Here is a 6,000-nt window from a genome sequence, read left to right on the forward strand (position 1 = left end):
GGTGAGGTTTAAAATATAAAGGGTAACTCACTGTGACTGCAGATCTACACAGAAACAGTGAAATAGTTAAAAATATGGCACCATGCCACTTAGAATATGCTGTAATTCAGCAGGTGGATTTCAGGTGGGCCTAGGCCTCAAACAGTCCGGTAACAATATAAAAAAACAGCTTTTAGGTGATGTTTTCATTCTCTCTACCTCATTCCCATCTCCCATTTGCCATAAAAGAGGCAAACACACTGTAACAAAGTTAAAGATAAAAGAATGGTCTTATTTGTTGAACATTTTCCGTAGATATTGCCATAATACCATTATTGTGAATTTTTTAAGTCACGGTTATATTGTAGTCTGATATTGTGACATGTGAAATGTAAAATCTTTCCAGTTTACATTATTCCACTAACAGCATTCTGGCCAAGTCTCTGGTCACATACAGTATGTCGATCATATTCCATATTACTGTCACGTCTACTTTTCAGTCTTAATGGCGAAAAGCATTAACAAGCTAAGATTAGCATTGCTAGGTGGTTCATTAAGATACACATCGCAGTTATATGTGCAAAGATACCGTTTTTTCCATTTACTCTGTGTAATTAGTGTAATAGAAATTGACTGAAACGATTGCTAGGAAATGACTGTTTGTTTACTTCAATGCTGGGCAACCTTTGCAAGGACACACACCATGGGATTAGGATTATGGGTTTCTGCATGACAAAAAATGTCAGACGCAAGATTTCCTTTAAAACAATATTTGTTTTGGAGGCTTATTTTTTGAGGAGGGGAGCAACAATGTATACATAAACTTGTAACTGGTTTTGTGTGTCCACACCTGTATGTGTGTGCCTGGTCTTTGTTTCCTACCTTGTGCGACCATGGCACATAAAATGTTTCCACGCCCACCCATCACCCAGAAAGACATCTATCAGTAAAAACTTAGTCGCAAAAAAGAACACACTGACAGGTTGTTATCTAATATTTAATCTATCCTTACCACATGCAGATAGCAACACTGACGCACACAGCCCTTCCAGGAGTTGTTCAACAGTGACCTCCTGTGGTTAGACCCCAGACATGAAACACTGACAGTGAGGATGTTGTAAACTGGAGGTGCCAAACTAAAGTTACAACAACAGTTTGAATACCGCAATAAGCAGTGATTCTACAGAGCAATAACTTTAGTTTTCTCAGGTTAAAGTTTTATGCTTATGTGCCGTATGTAATTAAAGATCAGCATCAACACTTATGAAGTCAATCACTGGAGCAGGGAGTCAGACATCTGGATATATGGAACAGAGGTTAAAACAGATGGCGCTGCACATTCAAATGATACACAATTACAGCCAAGCAGAATGCAACAAATACAAACTAAGATGTGTATATTTCTTCTACTAGAAAAAGTCCATCTGCTGGGTGTTCATTTGAATGTGGTTATAAAAATTATTTAGAAAAGGACAAAGACAGGAAGACTTAAGGGTAACACTTTTTGTTAAAGCACCTTATTTCATTATACATATTAAATTCATACATAGAACAAATGAGTGGTCATAGTATATCAATTTAACAGTTAAAATGGTAAAATCCAAAACTAACTAGCTTTAGTGCGAAGACATCACCCTACTGGTCTAGACCTTGTGGCCAGTACAGATGCATTCAAGTAAGGAAATGTAAGAGTATTTTATTTCTTGACATTTAGTGAGTTCATACTTATCATGTTAAACCAGCTGAATCCGCAGAGACTACTGTATCTGATTATTGTGTGCAAAGTGGTACTACCAAACAGGACGGGTCGGGGCTAGTAGCTGGTTAGCGTGCTAACTTGACAGCACAGTACATGTCAACACTGTTGTTTCTCCTTTTGTGGAAATAATGTTAATGCATTCTGGCCACATCCTAATACTCCTTTGAAAGTGATAATTTTAGTGACCATGAATTATGGCACACATTGCAATACAATCAAATAAACTGTCATATATTTGATACACTGTCTCTTGATTCTTGTGCTGATTTAATAAGCTGAGGATTGTAAAGAAAAGTGGATAAAATATCAGAAACAAATTCTTAATCCCCTCTACAAGGTTTTACCTTTGCTGTTAGCTAACACACAATTAAAAATCAATTGTTAATTACTGTGTCTTGTGGGTCAGTCTTGTTCAGTGCTAAACTGAGAGACAACTGTGAGAACAGAGGCAGATTCAAGTCTCACTGGGCCACCCACACTCTGTTCCATTCCTGCAGGGGCTGACCATGCTCCATGTGCTGATGCACTTACTGTGGGCCTATGGTGATGCTGCATTGGCTAAAAATATCCTACAGTAAAAGCATATGTGTTACTAAAGGGTCGTACTGTAGAGGACACAAGTACTGATCAAAGAATGGGTAAAAAGATTAATTGCAAAAACTCAACAATTACCATGTTTATTAACAGAGGTCATCCAATCCATTATTTTCACATATTGGCTGCTGAAAACAGTGCTCCTTAGAACCTTTCCGTATTTCTCCACTAGAGGACAGAAGTGATCCACAAGGATGCAGGAACTGCAGCTAAGGGGAAAATGTAGAAAAAAAAGTGAATAAATAAAATTCAAGAATCAATTGGAATATTTTAAATGACAGATTTTCTATTATGAAGGCATGGTTGGACCGGAACAAAAATGGAGACCAGCTGGTTTTATTACTTCCAGTAACCCCATTATTGACCTAAACATTCCGGCTCAGTCTGTTGGGTTTGGTTGCATGTTAAGAAAAAAAAAAATATGCAAAGGACATAAAGGAAAAAAGGAAATGCCTGATTTCTGACCTTTACACTGTTTAGGGATTTGAGGGAGATGCAGAGCATAGAGACGCTCTATGCTCTGTATCAGCAACTCTGCTTCACTCATTTAGTTGCACACATCCACATAGAAGGGAAGGATTGAGTACTCAAAGGCTAAATCCTGACTATTTTTGCTGTTGTGGTCATCTTTTATCATACATGGACTTTAACTCTACACAGTCACTGTTACAGATTTGATCCTCTTCAGTTCTTCATTTGGAATTTTGAATAGTAAAATAGTTAGAAATAAAATCTGGTATTTTTTCATTTTCAGATTACTATGAACTTCTTCTGAAATGATAGGCCATGCATTGTTCTTGTCATCAAAAGTTCTCATACATCTAATTTGGGCAAACTAAGTTCATAATTTAGTGTATGTTAATTATGCATGATGTCTAAGTGTTAAGGATATCAATTATTTATCTGACTGACATGCCGTAATTAACCTAAAATGTGCCTTTTTTTAATGTGTTGAAATTTTAACCTTTTCTTTTAAACGGATAAATGAACAGATTTGCAGTGCTGGTCAGTTGGCATATGTCTAAATATCTGCCATGTTGAGCAAATATTGTAATGCTCCTGATGAGCGGGGCTTCTTAGTGGATCTGTTTCAAATTGTTGCTGGAGCAGCTAGCATGTTGTCTTTGGCTGCTAGGATAATCCGAGCCTGTTTATTCAACAGGATGAGCATGACTGTTTAAGCTCACAGCAAACAAACAGCCAAGCCCTCCCCACGGATTTCAGCTTAATGCTAATGATATACAGTCAGCGGTAACATTTTTTTTCCCCCACAGGTTAATGAACTTTCTGTTTGTCTGACGAGCAAGAGATCTTCTTTGCAGAACTGCAAAGGCTGATGTGTGGAAATGAAACTGCCGCGATAAGCTTAGTTTTAGCTGTCAATGTCTTCTCACAGAGTCAGTACTCATTTATTGTTCCAAGTTCTTCTACTTTGATCCTTGCGTTTCTTACAGCTGACTGTCAAGAGGAGAGGCCCTGTTAAAACACACGGCTGACCGACTCAAATCCAATCCATCTCTTGTTCGCGGCGGAGCCTCCTGCCGCTCTTTGCTCAGGAAGGAATAATGAATGATTCAGAGTGATGAAACGGGAGGTCGCTGCAGAGTTCAGACTTCAACATAGAGGGACCAGCGAGAACCAACTTCAGGTTAGGCAATGAGATGGATGTCAATAAAGATAGAGGATGGGGGGGACCACTCCAAATTTTGCCAGACCAACCAATGCACATCTTGACTCTGTGAATTCAGGATTTATTTTGAGGTGACTATTAAACACACAACAGACAAACAGTTGTCTCCTGGATAAGTCCTATACTTGTTCAACCCAACCTTCCACCCCAACCTTCCCCCAGTGCCCCTTTCCTCTTAATACTACCTCAGCTGACATCCTCCATTGCTGCTGTAATAATCACTTTGCCCACTAGAAGTGGCCGCCTATCAGGAAATATATATATAGGTTGTAATAAGCTGCTTTTTTTCAGTCTGTGTGATGGTTTCTTTGAAGAGGACAGCCTGGTTAAGTGTTACTGTGTAGGAAGTTGTAAAGCTGTAAACAAGACATACATACAGTGTATTAGTGTGGTAGAACCTTCAGTGTGGTCTGCAAGGCATTTGGTAGGTTCCCTATCCTGACAAGAAAACAACTGCGAGAAAAACAGAATATTTTGAAGGGTCATAGTGTTCTTGAATGTAGACTAAAAATACTGGAAATGTGTTTTCAGCATCCCATATCAGTCCAAACTGAGTCTGTATCTCTTCTGTCTTTCTGCTCTGTCAGCAGTGAGGGAACTAAGAAGTTCTCAAAGCTCACTGCTCTCACAGTTCTCACTCTACAGAAATAATTCAACAATGCAGCATGGGAAGCTGATGTAACGAAATGAACTTTATTCCCTGAAGGCAAATGCTTTGACAGACAGGAACTTTATGTCATTTTACAGCCTGAGAGGAAGAGCATTATGTGGAGAAAGATTGACTTTTGCAAAAATCGACCTAAAGCCCAAGCTGGTTGTGGCCTCTGGTAATATTTAAGGTCTCAGAAAGGTTGGGATTTTTGGGGCCTAATTAGTTCTAACTTTGACTGTGGACACCTGGAAAAAAAAGGCTCTGAAACAGCTTGTTACTGGGTGTGTTTGCGATAATCAGTACGTCACTGTATGATCGAACGGAGTACGTTTTGATGCCTGTGTCATCGAACACTTGTGTATTGGCACAGGAAGGATGGAATAAAATTATGAGCTGACCTATATTGCTTAGTCACAATTTCCTCTCCCTCTGGTGATTAAGGACTGTGCTTGTGTTTGTCTGTCATCTAGGTGCTGATGGTACGGACTGTGAGTTGTATGTACCCTGATAATCACACCAGCTACTTTGGCCTAACTGCGGTGGCTCTGGGCTCATAGTTAGAGCAAACAGGCTGGGTGGCAGAGCAGACAGGCTGCACCACTGATCTGCCACGCTGCCTGTTTGCTCTGCCTACCTACGAGCCCAGAGACCCTCCTGCAGTGAAGAGCAGCTCTGCAGGATGAGTGACCCCCCGAGAGGAGCAGTAGAAGATACGGACAGAGGCCAATGAGGTTGGTGTGTTTGCAAAACACAAAACTACAGCTCAAAAACTGTCATATCAGAGGAAAGCAGAAGGTCTCAGAGCTGCTGTGTGAGTTCACAGTTTTACAGCAAGAGTTGGGCTGGTCTTGTGAGAATGTGGTGGGATACGTAATGAAACCTTCACTCTTCATATCTGTCGCTGTCAGTCTCATGCTGATGGTGCAACCTATTACCTGTGCTACATACTCCTTTTTTAGATCGATTCGCATGTCAATTGGATTGATATGAAGGGATCAGTGTCACTTTTTGTGACACTGATCCCAGGCTTCCAATTGTGCTCATTTACTTATATGTTTCATCCAACATGGCGTGATGGCTGCGCACAAGAGGAGCATCGTTTGGAGCTTCTTCACAGCTATAAGTGAAAATATTACAAACTGTGTGATGTGTGAAGGAAAGCCATTCACTACTGTGGCAACTCCACAATCTTATTTAAACACGAGAAAGAACACAGCGCTCAGCAGGGAAGAAAGGAGGAAGTGGAGGAGGAGGAGGAGGGAAATGTCTCATCAGCACTCAGACCCTTGACACTGAGACACAGAGTTCACTGGCAGAGACACAGGG

This window comes from Acanthopagrus latus, chromosome 11 (genome assembly GCF_904848185.1).
Source record: "Acanthopagrus latus isolate v.2019 chromosome 11, fAcaLat1.1, whole genome shotgun sequence".
In the NCBI taxonomy this organism is placed as follows: domain Eukaryota; kingdom Metazoa; phylum Chordata; class Actinopteri; order Spariformes; family Sparidae; genus Acanthopagrus; species Acanthopagrus latus.